Source organism: Lissotriton helveticus, chromosome 6 (genome assembly GCF_964261635.1).
Source record: "Lissotriton helveticus chromosome 6, aLisHel1.1, whole genome shotgun sequence".
NCBI classification, from domain to species: Eukaryota; Metazoa; Chordata; class Amphibia; order Caudata; family Salamandridae; genus Lissotriton; species Lissotriton helveticus.
The window spans coordinates 1,342,272,249-1,342,293,530 of record NC_136067.1 but is presented as its reverse complement, the minus strand read 5'-3'; the positions used below and the strand labels follow the sequence as shown (position 1 = coordinate 1,342,293,530).

The window sequence follows — 21,282 nt, the reverse complement described above, 5'->3', positions numbered from 1 at the left end:
TGATCGTAGTACCAGAGAGTCTTCAGCGTCAGATGCTGGCGATTGCACATACCGGTCATCAGGGAATGGCCAAGACCAAGGCACGTCTGAGAAGCAAGGTCTGGTTCCCGGCCATGGACAGCATGGTGGACGAGATGGTACGCTCCTGTCATGCCTGCACCATCACCGGCGGAGACCCGTCGCCAGCACCTGTGATAACGGAAGAAACCCCTCAGACGCCCTGGACACACCTCAGCATCGATTTCGGAAGCTTCCCGGATGGCCGACACATGCTCGTTCTAGTGGATTCATTCTCTAAGTTTCCGGTGGTGGAAGTAATTCCCTCAATTGCATTTCCTCAAGTCAAGAAAGCTCTAAACCGCATTTTTGCCACGATGGGGCTCCCAGAGGAAATCAAATCGGACAACGGACGACGCTTCCAAGGAAGAGAGTTTCAAAGCTTCCTGGAGAATCTCCGAATCAGACCCCGGATAATCACTCCACTCTGGCCCCAAGCAAATGGGGAAGTCGAAAGACTAATGAGGACTCTTAACAGGGCTCTAAGAATTGCCGTGGATGGAGGGGAGGATCCCGAAGCTGCCCTAGATCAATTCTTAGGTGCCTATCGCCAAACGCCACATAGCACCACCAAGTGCGCACCAGCGCATGTGCTGTTTAAACGAGCGCCTCGGGACAACATCCCGACGGACCACACCTGGACCCCAGAGGCAAGAGATGGAGAGGCTATCTACACCCGGAGATGAACCACCAATCAGAAAGCAAGTGAAGCACGGCACGCCCAACAGCCGTCGCTAAAGGAAGGAGACACGGTGGTGATCCGAGATCGACACCCCGGCTGGAAATTTCGAACACCCTACGAGCCGGAGGTGTGGACAGTAGACAAAATTCAAGGGACCATGGTCACGGTACGGCGAGACAATCAAGTGGTGACCAGAAACGTATCGTGCTTCAAGAAAGCGGGAGGGCTGGCTGGCCCCCCTGCAAGGGCGAATGATCAGGAACCTGAAGAAGAGTTTGCTCAGGACTTCGGAAACTCATTCTCAGGCTCGCCACCACGAGTCAGAGAAGGTTCACTCGAAGTAGAAGGTCAAAACACCTCACGCCACACCAGCCAGGCGTGTCCTGATTCCAACGTCGAGAGTGAGGAGACAACCGGCTGGGGTTGTGACATCTCCGGCTGTCCGAAATCGGCGATACAACCTGCGACCCAATCCGGGTCCGAGCCAAAGACTGAGAGACTTTGCATGGACCTCGCCCTGAAGGCACCCCGCCAGAAGGAGCAGACTAAATTGAAGGAGGGATGTAGAGAGCCACCCGGGCTCATCAATAACTTGTATCCATTTCCCTCACGCATCCCCACACCCCCGGGGCGGGCTCGCTCCGGGGTATAAATAAAGATGCGGACGACCGCTCGAGGTCTTTCCCAGCACCCACTAACCTGTGTCTCCTGTGTCCGTGTTTGTAGCCGTGCCCCACGTGCTAGGCCCCGTCCTTGCACTCCACATAGGTTTCAAGGAATACCTGTTCTCCAACCAACGAATCTCGGTTAATGAATATTATACACATATTGAATGTACGAATCACACGTAAATGCATATAAATGACATAGAAGTTGGGAGCCTAAAATTATGAGGCTTCATAATCATTCGCTAAAGAGACAGACAAATTCTGAAATTGTGTTTTTTTTCTTCATTTTAAAGACGTTATCATATTTTTTTCATGCTATTTTTTGCCCGATTTACATCTTTCAAAGACTCGGCTCCCCATGCCATGCTGAACCCTTGTTTGGCTCTCCCAAGGCTGTTTACGCCTCCTCTCCTTGTCTTTCCCATGTTGCCTGAAGGACACTCTGCCCACATCCTTTTCTGCCTGGCGTGCGGCGCTTCAACCGTAAATTGATAATCACAACCCCCGGTTCTCAGAAGTCCACTTTCCCAGACAGTCACCCACAACCGACCTCACACCAGAGACAGGGGAGGTTCATGGCGTGCATAAATAGATACTGTCCGTAAACCGACGTACAAGTCACGTGATGCGCGTCGTTGTTAGGGACGCCGATCGATTCTTCCTCCAATCGGAGTTAGACTCTCATCAGGGACCCTCCCTTCCACGTACATCTTGTTGAGCACTTCTGGGTCTGCGGTGGTAGTCAGTTCCGGGGCGGTTCTTTTTTTTCCTCTCCAATCGCAGGAGTTATGATGAAGCAGCGATGCTTCACGTTCCTTCCGGCAGAGTTCCTTTAACTTGTCAATCAGTACGGGCTACTTATCCGAATGTATCGCCTAGCCTTATCTAGAGTAGATGAAAATGCAGAGGTTATCTGAGTGCTAAAAACCTCTTTAAGGAGGAAGACCGATTCGGTAATGCCGGCACATGTTTGCATCATGACTTAAAAATCTGGGTCATGCACGAGTCGAAGAGGGTAATGTAACTGCTGAATTTGTCAAACTCTTCTTTTCACTCTTAAGCACTAAATAACTGAATGTAACACGATATGATATTTATTTCTTACGCTATCTGATTTTATATAGTGCTTATTAGGCCTGTGAGCATTAGAGCGCTGTAAAATAGATTCAGCACTAAGTATGTAACACAAACGTGGAGTGAAGAACAGTCAATATCAACCAACGCTGTATCATGTAACGTTTATCAACGAATAGAGCAGGGGGAGGCTGAGGTGCTTCCGAAGGCGGGTGAAAGTATGGGATGTTAACCAAAAGTGGCAAGAGAGTTTTGTGGTCCCGTTGAATGCCACGTAACATGAGGTCATGCGGATGTTCTGGGGAGGAAGTTCCAGAATCTTAAGGCACTTCCATAAAAGGATTGGGACATATAACGTTCTCTCTTGAAGAGGGAGGCTCAAGATGTAGAGGCTGAGCACTTTTAGAGTACTGATTAGCGCCTGACATTTTTAGATCCTCAGGTGTAAGGGCGAAGAGGAGTGTAGAGCTTTGTGCGTGATGCAGGCTGTTTTAAATTGGTATCTTGCCTCTGTAGAAAGCCATTGAAGGGAACGTAGAATAGGAGTGATGTGTTCTGAAACAAAGCGTGTTGCTGCATGAAGAACTAGTCTGAGAGGTGCTAGGTGGATTGTTCACCTTTGTTTAGTTTTCTTGATATTTATGGTGTATTATTTGACGCTCCGACGTCACAAATTTTACTTTCTGCTGATTTTCAGTTCAGATATTATTTTCAGTAAAATATGTTTTATTGTAGGAGATAAGAGTATATGGATTCCATTGAACCCCCCACTGGCAAAAATCTTGCACATCAAATTTCGTCTTGGTACTTTACCATTATGCCCTTACACTGTCAACTCGAGATCCCATGGCAGTGAACTAAATCTGACCTGCCCTTTTTGGCCTCGGGTGAAAGAATGCATTAATCGCATATTATTTTTGTATGGCGATCTGGAATTATAGGGTTGTCTCCAGAGTTTTTAGATCTGGCTCAACACCCTCGGCTGTGTTTGCTTTGTCTCATTTTCCAGTGGGGTTATGGAGAATCAAATAGAGTAGTATTGGACACTGTGATCCCTACTGTACTGTGTAATGCTGTTAGTAATGTGATTTGAGCAAGTATTGAGCGTGACGCTCTAATTTATTGACCCTTCCTCACGTGGTGCTATTGGAACTCAAGATTATAAGTCAGTGGCTCAGGACATACTGAGAAACATTATGATTGACGATGATTTTACAATTTGTTACACTAGTAATGATCCAATGATCTTAATAAGTGTGGCGTGGGGCGAGTGAGAGTCCGGACACTCTTTAACTTTGGATAGGGTTTTATTTTCTTTACAACTTTTCGGGCACGTGAAGTATGTCTTATATGTGCAATCTCAGTCGTATCCACGCTGATGGGCTCACTCTCTTCTTCTTCGGTCTCCACGTTGTCTGATGTTCCGCGGTTCTCCCAGGGTTTGGGGCAGAAAAGAAGAGAAAGGGATTTTAAGGATTTGGTACTAGTCGCTTTAACATGATACAAAAGGGGATGATGGACGGAGCGTTTGAGCAAATCAAACACTCACCCCCAGTCAACTGATCTGGGTTTAATCCATCACCATTCTTTAGCCCACTCAGCCACCCCATTTCAGACATGGCTATATGCAAATCAGTCTGACCCTGTGCCTTATGGGAACAGTCCAGCCCGAACTGCCAAGCCATGTCTTCCATGGACCGGAAACAAGTATCCTGGGACCGGTTTCGGATTCATAATCCTCATCAGCCAGGCTATCTTGAATCCAGTGGCCAAGTGAGCAAGGGACTCACGTCTGAGCATACGCTGCCACACTTAGGGCGAACAAATTGATACAAAAGGGAATGATGGACGGAGCGTTTGAGCAAATCAAACACTCACCCCCAGTCAACTGATCTGGGTTTAATCCATCACCATTCTTTAGCCCACTCAGCCACCCCATTTCAGACATGGCTATATGCAAATCAGTCTGACCCTGTGCCTTATGGGAACAGTCCAGCCCGAACTGCCAAGCCATGTCTTCCATGGACCGGAAACAAGTATCCTGGGACCGGTTTCGGATTCATAATCCTCATCAGCCAGGCTATCTTGAATCCAGTGGCCAAGTGAGCAAGGGACTCACGTCTGAGCATACCCTGCCACACTTAGGGCGAACAAAATGATACAAAAGGGGATGATGGACGGAGCGTTTGAGCAAATCAAACACTCACCCCCCGTCAACTGATCTGGGTTTAATCCATCACCATTCTTTAGCCCACTCAGCCACCCCATTTCAGACATGGCTATATGCAAATCAGTCTGACCCTGTGCCTTATGGGAACAGTCCAGCCCGAACTGCCAAGCCAAGTCTTCCATGGACCGGAAACAAGTATCCTGGGACCGGTTTCGGATTCATAATCCTCATCAGCCAGGCTATCTTGAATCCAGTGGCCAAGTGAGCAAGGGACTCACGTCTGAGCATACCCTGCCACACTTAGGGCGAACAAAATGATACAAAAGGGGATGATGGACGGAGCGTTTGAGCAAATCAAACACTCACCCCCAGTCAACTGATCTGGGTTTAATCCATCACCATTCTTTAGTCCACTCAGCCACCCCATTTCAGACATGGCTATATGCAAATCAGTCTGACCCTGTGCCTTATGGGAACAGTCCAGCCCGAACTGCCAAGCCATGTCTTCCATGGACCGGAAACAAGTATCCTGGGACCGGTTTCGGATTCATAATCCTCATCAGCCAGGCTATCTTGAATCCAGTGGCCAAGTGAGCAAGGGACTCACGTCTGAGCAGACCCTGCCACACTTAGGGCGAACAAAATGATACAAAAGGGGATGATGGACGGAGCGTTTGAGCAAATCAAACACTCACCCCCAGTCAACTGATCTGGGTTTAATCCATCACCATTCTTTAGCCCACTCAGCCACCCCATTTCAGACATGGCTATATGCAAATCAGTCTGACCCTGTGCCTTATGGGAACAGTCCAGCCCGAACTGCCAAGCCATGTCTTCCATGGACCGGAAACAAGTATCCTGGGACCGGTTTCGGATTCATAATCCTCATCAGCCAGGCTATCTTGAATCCAGTGGCCAAGTGAGCAAGGGACTCACGTCTGAGCAGACCCTGCCACACTTAGGGCGAACAAAATGATACAAAAGGGGATGATGGACGGAGCGTTTGAGCAAATCAAACACTCACCCCCAGTCAACTGATCTGGGTTTAATCCATCACCATTCTTTAGCCCACTCAGCCACCCCATTTCAGACATGGCTATATGCAAATCAGTCTGACCCTGTGCCTTATGGGAACAGTCCAGCCCGAACTGCCAAGCCATGTCTTCCATGGACCGGAAACAAGTATCCTGGGACCGGTTTCGGATTCATAATCCTCATCAGCCAGGCTATCTTGAATCCAGTGGCCAAGTGAGCAAGGGACTCACGTCTGAGCAGACCCTGCAACACTTAGGGCGAACAAAATGATACAAAAGGGGATGATGGACGGAGCGTTTGAGCAAATCAAACACTCACCCCCAGTCAACTGATCTGGGTTTAATCCATCACCATTCTTTAGCCCACTCAGCCACCCCATTTCAAACATGGCTATATGCAAATCAGTCTGACCCTGTGCCTTATGGGAACAGTCCAGCCCGAACTGCCAAGCCATGTCTTCCATGGACCGGAAACAAGTATCCTGGGACCGGTTTCGCTTTAACACCTAGGACCCAGGGGGTGAGGTCACCGCTGCTCGTGCTCAAAGACTAAACATTCTCAAAGTGCTCGGGAGCTGTGATAGTGCTCAGGGGAGGGGGTTGGCAAGCAGGAGGCAAAGAGTGGGAATGCAGCTACCGATACCCACGACAGGTAATTACGGGGATGTTGGTTAAACGTTAAGTAGTTCCCTGCCTCCCGACCCAGCCCGTTAACCGCTCCCGTACCTGCTTTAGCCACACTCCTCCCTTCGGTGTGTGGCACGGGGGTTCACGGAAACGTTGGCCTCCTGCTCTCCTTTCTCGCTACTGGAACGCTGTTCCTCACTCGTCTCTCCACTCTCCTCGTCCTCGTGTCTCCGGCGTCCACCTTCTCCTTCTCCCGGGGTGTCGTCACACGCCGTTTCTTGTTCTTCCTGGTTTTTCACCAATCGCGCAATACTGATGTCACGGATGGGCGTACCTTCTCCTCCTGACGGCGGCCAGTTAAAGGAACAGTCCTCATTTTTGTCGTAGTCGGATTCAGCTGTCCACGGTGTCCAGTTGTCCTGAGGGAAAGGAGGATAAGAGTCTTTAGTGACCCACCATTCTTCTGGGGTCCCTACATCCTCCCTATGCTCCGTGTTACAATAAGGTTTTGAGGAGTCTTATTGATTTTATTGTTTTTATGTGAACTGTATTTATGTGTGTACTTTTATGGAAGTAACTGTCAAATAAAAGATTATGATGGTATAGCTATTGTGGCAAAAAAAAATCTTGTATTTTCACTGAAGTAGAAGGACCAATTGAATCTCAGTTTCAGTAATAATGAAAAAAAACTGAAAAGTAAGAGAAATTAGTTGCGAGCTGTAAAATGACCTAAGTAGAGAAATACAATAGTGGCGGGAGTCCTAAAGAAGAGACTTAGAAAATCAGGAGATGCATGAGCAGATGAAGAGCAGAGGGAGCCTCAAACAAGAAATACGATGACCACTTCAAAGGAGAGTGCAAAGGGTGAAGAGAAGACATTCAAGATTTCCCAGGGAAAGCGAAAAATCAGTCGAGTAAATAGGTTTGTGGTGTTGGATGAGTTGCATTTGATTGAAGATGGTGTGTTCTCGGTCAAGAGCCTGATCCCCAGAAGGAGCAGGGAACCTTTCTATTCCTTCTCCCTGAGAAGTCATTGTGGATTAACATCAAATATTTGGTTCAAATGGTTGTTCGATATTGACTATAGTGAATGGAACACCTTCACAGGTACTACCTACCTCCTCATGCTTTGGAGGTTTGGTGTGGAGACCCATGCATTTGTGCCTGCTTGTTAACGATTTACTCTTCTCAAGATTCAAGTTAATTTAGCACTTCCACTTGTAGGAACCTTTTTTGCAACATAGGGATGCAAATCACTTAAGGCAACTCTAAGTTTATAATCTAAGTATTTAGGTAAAAGTAAAAAAAATGAAGGGAGAGGGTAAAATAATTATTGGTGCGTACATCAAAAATACTGCAATAGACATTAGGAAAAATCTCTGTCCCGTACTATAAAAAAGCACTTCTTCATATGAACTCTGACTAATAAGCTGTGAACTCCTAATAAATGATGAAAAACTGCAGGCGCTTAAAAGGAGTGAACCAAACAAAAGGAAGGATTAAGAACGATACCAGAAGGCTTTCACTTTGCTTTAAGTGTATTCTTTTTATGTAGGTGCCAGGAAAATGTTGAAGTTGTCGATATAGATCCACAGTAAGTTCAGCTAGAAGACTTTTCTTAACAAGTTGCTATTTCTGCATAAGTAGTAAGGTGAATTCCCTGCTCAATAGTGAGTAAGGCCATCAGGTCTTAGGCTCTTGTACCATGGGCACTTCAGGTCTTGGCACCATGCCACTTCTCTTCCAAGATTCTTCTTATCCAGGTGAGCTTCATATTTAGTTTGGCATGGGAAAGCTCTTCGTGAGCATTTTGGCTGTGTTGGTGATTATGGCATTTTGTTTATTGCTGATTAGAGACCATTAATTTCTGATATCTTGGTATTATTATACTGTTCTTTATTTGCATGAGGTGTCCAGAATCATCCTTGGTGTGCGGCGGAAAGGTGATGCTAACTTATTCAACAGTATCTTTACTATCCCCAGCAATCAGCATTCCACTGCATAGGACGGGATGTAGGGCAGGTGCAGATTTCTGTTTTGTTGCTGATCTGGTTGTCATAAGAAGATCTTTGGTCTGAGCTGGTGGATTTTGCTATTCCTTTAGAATCCTGAGTGGAATTTCTTCTGGTGACTTAATTTCTTTGGATTTTAAATTTGAAAACGGTGTAAGAATTGTCTGAGTTGGGGGAGGAGCCTAGCTCGCGAGCGTAATGGTCGCCCTTTAGCTCGGCTCCTGCAGCCCTCCGGCCTGATCGCCTATCCTGTCTTCGATCCTGTCCGGGGACGACACATTTTTGGGGAATTGGAAACAGAACGACTTGTTTGTACTTACCATCTGGCCCCGGGGTCTCGGTGTGCAGCGGCTCCGGAGTTGTGTCCTCTGCGAGATCGGGGCCTCCGTGAAACTTAGACCGGGACCTAGCCGGTGGGATCCGTCGGCTCTCGGCCCCGGCCGAGAGCGTGAACCAGTGATGGGAGCCGTTGTGCGAAGATCCCGGCGATCCTGATCCGGGCCTGCCCTGGTGGCCGCGCGGCCGAAGTGGGTGAGAAGCCCCGGGACCTGATTCTGTGAAGGGGTCTCTCCCCGCCGCTGCTTTGTCCGGCGGCCCTGGTCCTCGGTGCCCGGACTCCGCTTGTTTGGGGCGCCGGTGCTGGTGCTGGCAGAGACCCGTCTTGGGCAGACATCCTTTTGGCATCGAGGCCGCCCTTGCTGGGACCCCCGGAGCTTGTAAAGTCCTACATTTTCGAACTGTTCTTTCCGGGGGTCTTGGTGGGCGGCGACTGGGCTGATTTCACGAAATGGCGGCCGACCCTCTGGGACAAGAATCACCCTGTGGCAGCGGGCTCGTGTTGCCTGATTGTGCGGGGATCGGATCTGGTGAGCGTGAACCTACGGTCAGAGATATCCTGGAAGCCCTGAGATCCCTGGCCCCGGGCATCTCGGTGGCTCCGCCACGATCTGCCGCCATTTTGGGCGGCCGTTTCTTCTTGTCGCCCTCTTGTTTCAATCACTCCATTGCCTCACCCCCCTCGATTGCCTTGAGTGTTTCCACCACTGATCGAAGATCGTGTAGTGTGCCGGTGACTTTGGGGCGCCCTGTTTTTCGGGGTTCGGGCCCCGGGGACTTGGACACAGTGCCGCGGCCCTGTTCGACATTAATGCCTGGAACTATTGGTGGACTGCCTCCTGTGCCTGCTCCGATGACTTTGCCTGTGTCTCTAATAGAGACCACCTCGCCCGCTCCAGTGGCGAAACTGAACTCCTGTTTTTCATTACTTGTACTGCGATTGTTGATGCATCTACACTTTCTGTTTGGACTTCTGCTCCCTTGCGGATCGATCTACCCCCCATGTAGCTACGCTAGTCACCATTCTACTCGATTATATGCTGCTCTCGTATTTAGTATTTGGTTTTACATTGACATGTGGTGGGTGGGGTTTGTCGCTCGAAAGGGTTGGGGGTGATATGTACGACTCCTGTTTGATTCCTGGTATACGATTTAGTAGCACAATTGTTTCTAACCGTATAAAGGTGGGAGGTCCCCTTCTCAGTATGTTTTGTGGCGCGTGATGGGGTGTCGTCCTGGTCTGTTTTTGGCTGTGCTTGTTTGGTTGGGCGGAGGGCGGCGGCCGACCATTCTGATTATTGTTATTCTGCTCCTCCCTCCTGTCTTCTTCTTTCTGCTTCTGTTCCCTTTTTGTCTCGTTCTTCTTGCTATATTTCGGGTTCTGGTTTAGGGCGACAGGCACGCTGTTTGAAGGGTAGGCGATAGCCTTCTACAGGGGTGCAGGGTGGGACGGGTGGGTTGGGTTCTACTTGTTGTTTGTCTTCTGGTTCTATGGCCCTTTTGTATCTCTTTTTCGTGAGGCCGCGTCTGTCCCGACCTCCTGTGGGGTGTTTCGGGTGGGGTGTGTGGCGTCGTTACTCCTCCTGCTATGCTTAGGCTGCCTTTCTCCTCGATCGCCATACCCTCATTTGTGCTGCTACTCCTGTTGTCTCCTATATTCCCGCCACGGGGGGCCTGTGTCTACGTGTCTTCTTCCTTTCGTTTTTATATTTCCTTCCTTTTTTCATTGTTTCACCTTGTCCTCCCTTCCCTTTCCTTTCCCCTCCCCTTTTCCTTCCTGTTTCCTAGAGGTTACTATGACTGGCTGGTTTTGATGCACTGTTTTTCCGATCCCTCTGTTTTGGCTTGGTTGTGTCTTGGGTGGCGGGCATGTTACGAAGATAATGCTCAGGGGCCGATTCTGTCTCACATATCCTGATTTTCTTGAGTGCATTGTGTTGTCCCCCCTGTATTGCGGCCCCATGCCCCCTTATTGATGCTGAGGTTGGTTACGGGATATCGGATGTCTCCATACTGAAAGTGAGCCTGTCATACGCCTTTTCCCCATATTATAAAATTAAGCCCTATTTACTCCTGTGTCCTGGCCCTTTGGTTCCTACGTCTCTTCTCCCCTTTTACAAGCGTACAGCCTCTGCTTTGTGCTGACTGATTCTGTGATATTTGCCTTGAGACCTCTGATTGCTTTGCACATTGCGGCCGGCCGGCTTGGTTGTAGGCCTCGACTTGTCTCTCCTTTTGATGCTAATAAAGGTTTTATAAAAAAAAAAAAAAAAAAAAAGAATTGTCTGAGTTGTTTGGTTAGTCTTTTCTCCTGTCTGTAGATATGGACCTCCATCTCCGCTCCCTCTTAACCAAGGGTCACATGTCCCTTGGGCCCTTAGGTATTTTTCTTCATATTTTTATGCTACCTCTTGATAGGGCATCGTATTGCTGTGTCAAATCCTTTGAACATTGACTTTAAAATTGGGGCAGCTCCCAAGAGGCGAGTTCATCTATTGTTTGTATTAGAATATTTCTGGGTATATTTGTGAATATTTAGCACTTTGCATTTGTTTGTGATTCTGCACGTCTAACTCATCTGGTTAACCAGAATATAACTAAGCATTACACTGAGGATCAAATAGCTAAACTCTTAGACAATCCCTCTCTATTGAGTAGTGGCACAATTTCGAGTTCTAATTCCAAGTCAGATAAGATAGAAAAAATGAAGAGGTTAAAAAAGAAAACCAATGAGAACATTTTTACATGCCCAAGTATTATTGGAACAACTGAAAAGCAACACAATTCCGTGGGGACTACAAATAAAAAATGTCCTTGTGAACTTTGTTGATAACAAAAATGATTTAACACAATTTAGCAGCATGGGCACTGTTAGATTTGGGGGTCTCTAGTTGGCAGAGGTAAGTACCTTTGACCAAATAGGGACCCTTGCGTCTAGTCAGGTAAGGGGGTACACGCCTAAAATAACCCCTGCTCACCCCCCTTGGTAGCTTGACACGAGCAGACTTGTCTTATCTCAGAGGCAGTGTGTAAAGCATTTGTGAACACATACAGTTACCTAGTGACAACACTACAGATGGACGCCACACAAGTTGTAGTATAAAAATAGGTATTTTTATATAGACAACACAAGACCACAAACGACAAAAATCCACAATACTGTACTTTAAAAATGGTAGAATTAGCTTAGTTCTCATTAGATGGTAAATGCGACACTTTAGGTTCAATGTACCTTTGGATGCGTAACGCTATACGACGAAAGTGTTGCAGGGTAGGTGATGCGTTGGTTCCTTACACGCAAGAACGGTGATGCGTCGGGTCTGTACTGATGCATAGGTGATGCTTTGGTTCTTCTCGGCGTGGGGAGGTGATGCGTTGGTTTCTTACTGCGATTCCGTGGCGATGCGACCAGCAGCGCCATGATGCGATGATGATCCGGTGCAATGAAAGAAAGATGGCGTCTGATGGTGCAACGGCGTCTGATGCGACGGCGACACTCTTCTCCGGCGAGGCGCTTCTGCAAGGCGAAGCGGCAGCGGCGACACCCTTCTTCAGTGATGCGACGACAGCGGCTGCAGCAGCGACGACACGCTTCTTTTTCGTGAGTCACGCTTCCAGCTCCTTGCGACACGCAGTCCCTCAGAAAGCCCAACACAACTGCAGGCACTTCCAAAGAACTCTTGGGGAGCTGGTGGGTGAAGTCTGTTGTGAGACGGTGGGTCTATATATACTGGACAATAAGGCAGTACAGTGTGTATAGAGTCCACAAACCCCAAAGGTTTAACAGAAGTTAAAGTCCGGACTGACCTTACTCTCCAAAGTGGTAGCTTGGTCGAGCAGTAAGGCAGTACCAGAGGACAGTGTAAAGCATTTGTTGTATACACTCTGTCAGCAAAAGGTTTCACACACTCAAGAACTGAACTTCAGGCCAATTGTTATTATATCCTTAGATATAGTTGTTTTATTTTTAGAACCAACAGTTATAAAAATATACTTTTCGAGATACGAGTACTCTCAGGTAAATACTTTGCAGAGGAGCAATAAGTTTGTACATACAATAATCACAGGTTAGCTAATAGCAATACAGTTCTGAAACACACTCTAGCATTGAGCTCAATAGGTTTTCATAGGAAAGTACAGTTGATTACTTTATGGATTACTTTGGTAGTTCCAGGACTAAATCTTGGATTCAGTCCTGGGATCTAAGCTGAAACCAGATTAGCAAAAACGTTTTAGTTACAGTGATGATTTTTCCTGAATATAAAGCTGTTTTAAAAGTTCACACTTAGAAACTTTTCGAGATGATTCTCACAATGTTATTCAATGGGAGAAAATTCAGGTTACAGGTAAAGTACGATCGCGTTACTTTTGTAACCCATCAATAGTCTCCTAGGGCCAGCACTGGGGGCTTAACTCAAAACAGGTAGGTAATTGCGTTTCAGTATGTCGTACGATTTTTAAAGAATATTTGCAGTTTTCAAAAGTAGACACTTAGAAGAAATATCATAGAAAAGCAGACAATGGGTTCCTATGGAGAAGATACAGGGTACTAGTAACCCCGCTAGGGATTACTCTTGCGGTTCGGTACTGGGCTGAAAGGTACAGTACTGGCTTCTCTCCTGATCACAGGCGAGTATTTTCGAATTCGGACTTTGGCTGATTTTATAGGAATATTTTCAGTTTTCAAAACTTCACACTTAGAACATTTTCGAGTCAAAAATGGGTCAATGTTATCCAATTGCAGGTAAGTGAATTACCGGTTTCCAGGTGAGTACTTGGTTGGTGAAGTTAGGGTTCTGGGCATAGACTCAGGGGTCCCCCAGGGTCAGGTGAGTACAGTTAGTTCAGTACCAGCGGCGGCTGGGTGCAGAGGTAGGTAGGCCCAATGTTATCCAATGAGGGAAAGGGGGCCTTCGGTTGGTGGCTGCTGGCTAGCAGGCCACGCGGCTCTGGGAGCTGGGCTCCTGGTCACTTGCTCTGGGCAAGGGGGGAAGTAGGATAGGGCAAAGAGGTCACAGCCAGCGGCACTCGGGCGTCTGGGTGCAGGGTGCTTTTGAGCCGTCGGGCGCTCAATGTTATCCAATGAGGAATTCGAAAAAGGAACAAAGGTTGCAGGCTCGGGGACGGTGACTCTCCAGGGGCGACCAGCACTTCCAGAGGTAAGTTGGGATGTTGGAGCACAGGTAGGTACCCCAAAGGGAGGCTGTAGGGTGCCGGGTGCAGGGGTGTCTTTGGGTGTCGGAAAAGCTTACCCTCGGCTGGTCGCGGTTGGGGTGACCCCTGGTTCTGAGTCTGCAGGCGTCGGCTGGTTCGTTGAGGAGGATCTTTGGGCACTGGACTTCGGGTCCCAGTCGCCGGGGGGACATCCTCGTGGTCTTGGTTCGGGTTGGCCCGGTCCGGGCTCGACTGGTGCAGAGTGGGCTGGTCGGGAGCTTCCTGGTGGGCACCAGGTGGGTTGTTGCAGCAGAGCCTCTGCTGATGGGAGTCCCAATCGTCCAGAGGGTGAAGGCAGGCAGGTCCTCTGGGTGTCCCAAGGTTGCAGTCCGCGGAGGTCACCGGGTTTAGGCAGGAGCAGGTTCCAGGATCAACAGGCCGGTAGGGCTGGGGCCAAGTCAGTTGTTGTCCTGTTGTTAGCAGCTGCACGGCGGATCTTCTTCTTCATGATCTTCTTTCTTCTTTTTGATATCGGGATCTAAGGAATCAAGGTTCAGGGAGCCCCTAAATACTGAATTTAGGGGCGTTACAGGTAGGGCAAGGGCAGGGACCAATGGTTCCCTGTCCTGGGGTTAGTACACCCCCTAGCCTGCTCCTCTTCGGTGGGAGGGGGTTAGGAGCCTAGCTGGGATTGGGCAGGACTCCCCATCTACAAGATGGCCGGGGTCCGGGGTCTGCTTCACCTCGGCTCCTCCACCTGAGGGGTGGAGTTGGCACCCCCCCTTCCTGACGTAGTTTTTCCCGCCAGTCTTCCCGCCAGGGTTGGGGTAGGCCTGGTGGGGGGGCTGGTTGCTGGGTACAGCAAATGGTCTGGAGAAGCTCTCAGAGGCGGTATGCCTTTGAAGCTCCCCCCTGTCCATCCTGGGGGAGGAGACATATCACCTCGCCCAGGATGTGCATTGTTGCAGGCCCATGAGAGCGGGGGCTCTCCACCCAGGGGTCCAGCAACATGTCTGCTGTGTGGCAGCCTCTGCAGCCATTCAGCCCAGACGTGGATTGTAGGTTCGGGTTTTGGAGGGCATCTCTAAGATGCCCTCTCGTGCATTTTACATTAAATCCCACACTGGCATCAGTGCGGGTTTAATGTGCTGAGAAGTTTGGTACCAAACTTTTCAGTCTTCAGTGTAGCCATTATGGTGCTGTGGAGTTCGTAATGACGACCTCCCAGCATCATTTACTCTTAAATGGCATCACTGCACTTACAGTGCCCAGGAATGGCCCTGGGTACTGGCTCATGCCCCGGCGCCCTCACTTCTGGAATAGGGCACCCAGCTAGAGGGGTGACGGAAGTATGTCAGGGCAGTGGGTTCTGTGGGCATGACACACAGGGATGTGTACCATGTCGACTCTTGCTTTAGTTCTGTACTTAGGCACTCAGCCTGCAAAGGCAGTGTGTGGGTGCCAAGGTACAGGGTCCCTGAGGGTGGCACAATAAGTGTTGCAGCCCTCAGAGGTCTTCTCTGGTCACCATGCCCTGTGTACCTAGGGTACCATTTACTAGGGGCTGACAGGTGGCCAGAGATGCCAATTGGGTGTTTTGTTTCAGCATAGCTTTTCTTTGTAGGGAAGGAACACAGGCACTGGGTACCTAGTTGGCAGGGACCCAGGGCACACTCAGTCAAAGTACATCAGCAGTTCAGAAAAAAAGTGGGGGCATACCAAGGCAAGAAAGATGGCACTTTCTCACATCTGTTGTCCCAGAGACTTCAGCAGGAGGCAAGCTCTATCTCAAGCCCTTGGAGATCCTTCACAAGTTGAATAAAAGTAGCACAACGTCCTTTCTTTGGCATTCAGGCAACAACTGCAGGCCAAACCCCCAGACAGCACTTAGGCTAAGGATAGTCTCTTCCTCAGTTCCTCTGGTTCCTCTCCTCCGCAAAAGTTTCTTCTTGTTTCCCAACGTGATCTAAAGTTCTGGGGTCTGGGTCCCCTCTTTTATACACAATTTCCCTTTGTTCTCTGAAGGCAGAGAGGCCTTTGCCTAGTCCAAACCAGTTCTGGTCAGACCTGGAGCACTTTGTTGACAAGACTCCTTCTTTCCTTTCACAGTGTAGGCCAGGGACATCAGACGCACCACAGGAGGTGGAGCCAGCATTGTGGATGGAAGGCAAAGCCCTATTCAGGTCCCAGGTGCAACTCCTCCCACCCATCTACATGCAGATCTCACTATTCAACCCTGTGTCGACTCGCTGTGTCCCCTGGAATCCCCCAGCCCCTGTCACACAAACTCCAGACCAGGAATATACAACCTAGTAGAGGCAGGCTTGGATGGTTAGACAAGAAAATACCTAATTTCTAAAAGTGGTATTTTCAAACACAGAATGTTAAAACCAACTTCACGAAAAGATGTATTTTATCATTCTGAGTTCAGGCATACTAAACTCGAATTTCTTCCTAGTTCCCTGAGTCAGTTAGGATTATAAGATGTAATAATGAAACTGCCCATTCTGGCCTATGGGGAACAGTCAGCCTTGCAATAGTGAAAAACTATTCATCAGGGCACATCAGTGCTTGTCCTACCTTTTACCTACAATACACCCTGCCCTTGGGCCTACAATAGGGGTGACTAATATGCAGAAAAGGGAAGATTTAGGGACTGGCAAGTGGGTGAACTTGCCCAGTCAGCATGGCAGTACCAGACTGCACACAGGCTCTGTAATGGTAGACCTGAGAAACATTTTTACAGGCTGCTTCTGTGGGTGGCACAACCAGTGCTGCAAGCCCACCAGCAGCATTTGGTTTACATGCCCTGGGCACACTCAGTGCACTGTACTAGGGTCTGACAAGTAAACCAAACCAACCAATCATGGAATCACTAATCCATACATCAATTTACCATAGGGAGAGCCTATGCACTTTAGCACTGATCAGCAGTGGTAAAGTGCCCAGAGACAAATATCAGCCAACAACAGGTCAGAAAAAATACAGGAGGAGGGCAAAAAGTTCAGGGATGACCCTGCAAAAAGGGCCAAGTCCAACAGGCACTAAATTCTCCAGAGACTGGCTAGCATTATCTATAAAAACAACCCTCAAAAGGAGCTAACAGGAATTGAAGCATTAGAGAAGGAGATTCTGGAGGATCAAACCATCATTGACTCAAAAAACCTCTTGGAAGAAGTAGGAAAATTAGATCACAGAGTTCAAGACCTTCACGGTTAATAAAAAAAACACAAACAGTACATGACATAAAAAACTATAAAACAGAAATCACTTATTCCTATCTTAAAGACGAGTTATTCATCACAAAACCATTTAACAATACATACATTTCAAAATACGCCAGAATCAAAATGGAACTTCATCACATTTTCAGATACATCCAGCTCTGAATCAAGTTTAAACAGTCACCTAGGCATTACCAGCAGCAATCAACACTCTATACACCAAGACCAGGGTGCCTTTTTAGACAGAGGGAGAGACAACAGAGGCAGGTGAAGAGGCAGTGTCCAATATTCAGGGGAAATACAAACGCACAGGAATTTTTACCAATGGTGAATCTTCTGCATTTGCCAATATATAATTTATCAACTTACCCCCGACTATGTTTGAACTATCCCTTTTAAGCAAAGGGCTAACCTTTATTCCGTCTACAACACAAGACTTTGTACAAACAAAAATAGAGGTGTAATAATTCCTCAGGAAAATAAGATTACAAGTCTTTTTTGACAACAAAGCAAAAAGTGTCGAAAATAACCCGACAGGACTTAAAAATCCCTTTTTGCCCACTAAGTAACAAAATGCCACCACCACCAATACTGCCATTCGAGTGCACAGTTTAGGACAAATAGACTAGCTCTATCAGAAAAGCCCATGTTTGTAAAATAACTTGACCAAAGAATAAAAACAAGCCATTAAATCACTATCGTCAAATCCAAAGATTATTGCAAAGCCAGCTGAAAAAGGCAGCAGGATAGTGGTCTTACGAGTATGATAATGAAGTACTTCTCCAGTTGAACAATTCTCACCGTTACCGCCCCTTTACTCAAGATCCCTCCCTAGATCTAAAACACCAGATTAGGTCTCTGACAAGTGAAGCCCATATGAACAATTGGATTTGTGATTAAGAACAAGAGTTTCTCATCAATAAACAGCCCAGAACTCCAATAATACACATGTTCCCAAAAAATCATAAGAACCACCAACAGCCCCCTGGGAGACCCATCATCTCAGGGTCTGGGTCACAATATGTAGATGTCTTCTTAAACCGATAGTGAGAGAAAACCCATTCTACAGCAGAGACTCCATGGATTTCATAGCGAAATATGAAGGAATTATTTTTGACGCAGACACCCGACATATTGGTTACACAGCACATTGAGTTCGGGTACACCAATATACTGCAATATGAAGCTTTAATCATCATTGAACATGCATTAGACAATCATGACCCAAATAGGTAGGTCCCTACCCACGTTCTTGTAAATCTGGCATGCTTCTGCCCAAAAAAAGAACACATTTGCCTTTAACCCCTTTCATGCTGACGACGGCCCCCAGCCGTCATGCACTACGGGGCTCGCATGCTGATGACGGAGGGGGGCCGTCATAACCCCGCCCGTTCGCGATTCTGCCGCACAGGCGCAGAATCGTGGCCGCATGGAAGGGGTTAAGGTCATGTTATGCTTACAAGTGAGACAAGTAGCTATGGGGTGCTCTTTCTCCCCAGAAATAGCCAATATCTATATGTTCTATTTTGAAAGAAAATGGATATATGGCAGCAGTAACATATATTTTACAAACATCAAATCCTGGCATAGGTACATTGATGATATCGTTTGTGTATGGCATGGGCCTTGAAACATCTTGAATGAAGTTCTGAAGTGGTTAAATCACCAGATTAAAATTTTACTGTGACATCGAGCAACAAAAAATTGAATTTACTTGACCTATTAGTGACTAAACTTGAAGGACGTAGCTACATGAGCTTGTGTACGAAAGCAACAGACCATAACCCATTTTTCCTTACACCAGCAGCCACCTTAACTCTCTCAAAGATAATTTACCATACTGGCAATTTCTGCGCATATGCAGGAATTGCAGCCGGAAGGCAGATTACTTTGAAAGTGGTATGCCGCTGTGCCGAATTGAGCGAGGATATCCAAAGAGACTAGTAAAACACTCATTGAAAAGAGCATGATTCACACCCAGAGAATCGCTTTTGGCTTCCAAGGCCAAAAAGACTGACATTCCTTTGACGTGTGTACTAACCCATTCTAATTTGACATATAAAGTAAAAAAGATTATTGCCAACAACATGAAGATAAGTGCACATAATATTCCTAACTCCCTTTTTTCAATTATACATTGTAAAAATGCAATAACTTGTATGGGCAGTTAGGACAATTGAACAAGAGATCTCATGACACTTATGAAGCTACCGCCCATAATTGAAGCTACCGTCCATAATTGGCCATTACAAATCCAGTAAATGCTGAGCATGCAAATTCACTTCGAATTCCAAAAAAGTGACAATACAGGGACAAGTGCGTAAACAACAGCGGTTCTCTAATTGTAATACCAAGAATGTGGCACTGCATTTGATGCCCATGTGACAAATGCTACATAGGCCAAACCACTCAACCAGTAAAAGAAATGCATTCTTCAGCATAGATCACGCATCCGGTGCAAAACAGCGGGTGAACCGCTAGTAGAACGCTACTCGGAACAACAGCATTCAAAGGATGAGCTTAAATGGTCAGTGCTGTTTGTGACCCCTGCTGAACAAAGAGGGGCGGGGAGCGAGGAACCCCTATTTCTTCAAACTGAATCTAAATGAATTACCAAGTGCTATAGCTATCAAAATGGCCTTAATGAACAAGAACAACTGTGGGCCCTCATTAGATAGTAGGATATCAGTTTTGCATGCCCTTGACAGATCTTGTACAGAGTAACATTCTTTGGTTCCTTGACTGCCACAAATGTGACTCCTGTTGCTGCATGAGCTACACAATAGATATGTATGAACACCTATTGACACTTTACTGTCCAATATGGAACTCTGATAGTATTATGTTAAAAAAAACTATTTTGTGAAGCCTGGGTGAACCTCTTTGGACAGCAGCTATATAGTCCCCATGGACTATATTTTTCCATCTTTACTGCGCCCATAATTTGCACCCCTGCTCTAGCAACCATTATTCCATTATTTGGCAGCTGCGGGTGTTTTCCCATATGTCACTGTATGAATGAATGAAAAAATGTGTATGAATTAGTGAGTTTGGAATTGTATGTGAGTTGCCCTTATGTATGCGGGAGCGTGAGGAACGTGTATTTGAATTGTATTTATTTGTACTACATACCTATCCACCTTGTTCTGTTTTTATCAGTTTTGAAAAATGTTTATTGATGGAATGGTTTTCATAAATACTATGAAATTTGAAAAAATTATAAAAAAAAGTAATAAAAGGATTGTGTTTCCTACAACACTTGTAAAATCTATGGCTCTGTTGATGTATTGATGTCACTTCATATATAATCCTGTGGATCCCTACTGGGACCCTTGATATTTATTTTGGCAGGGTGCTTATTTTCTATTCCACTGTTCTGTATTCCCCTACTTTCCTGCCTATATCCTTAAATCCCCCTGGGGAACCCCCTTCTATTATATATTGCCTGGGTGAATTTAAGCCATAATGTTGTTCCACTACTTTAAGTCATTTTCATTTGAACTAAACTAAGGCTGTGGCTGCACCATTTTTACATGTGTTACAATTATTGTAAATTACCCAGTTGGACAGGAGTTGTTTCTCAGTCAAAATATGTAATAGTTGTAATTTTTTGTTGTTGAATTATTTATAATCTACTTTCTTTCTATTGGCCATTCTGTCTGTGCAAAGTTTGCCTTTATTAATATTCATTTGTGAATAGAAACTATTTGTAATAATTAAAAAATTTTCACAACTCTTTCACCCATCGTACACAGCAAAAATGGCGTTACCTTTTTTTTGTGTGTCACCAGAAGGTAGTTGTTTAGCTAACAACCAGATTGTTTTACCGACCTCCTGCTTGCCTACAATAGGTGATTGGCCCTTCCAACAGGGTGAAGACCCTGAGACCTTTACATTATCAGATGCTGCCTAGACCACACATTCCCTATGCACGTTTCACTTCTGCATCCTTGAGCCGCACCAACGAACATAAAAAGCACAGTGACTCAACTTCCGGTGAGGCGCTGCTCAACGAGTCTGGATTGCAGACACGACCAGTCCTCCTTCTGAGATTAATTGCAAGCTGATCCTGAGCAACTGTGGCGAGTGAGTGACAGACTGTTTTGCTGGCTAATGTAGATGGAGATTATTATTCTCAAGCAGTCCCTTTTTCGGTCTCGGCCTGGCGAAAGCATCTTGGAATCAGTACGGATTCCGAAGCCGTGTCCCATCTCTGCCTTCAGATTTCATTCATGCGCGTTGTT

The 21,282-nt window shown here is 46.7% G+C and overlaps 1 protein-coding gene across 5 annotated transcripts in view; it reads left to right on the top strand.

Moving 5' to 3' along the window:
- Positions 1–2,176: 2,176 nt before the first annotated feature.
- Positions 2,177–21,282, top strand: part of ENTPD6 (ectonucleoside triphosphate diphosphohydrolase 6) — a 480,760-nt gene continuing 461,654 nt past the window's right edge. For 4 of the 5 annotated variants that reach the window (XR_013596224.1, XM_078649068.1, XM_078649071.1 and 1 more), the window contains exon 1: positions 2,203–2,422. The gene's annotated coding sequence lies outside the window, so the exon portion shown is untranslated. Of the gene's footprint in view, positions 2,423–21,282 lie in introns of all 5 variants that reach the window. The other variant, XM_078649069.1, reaches the window with a different exon arrangement.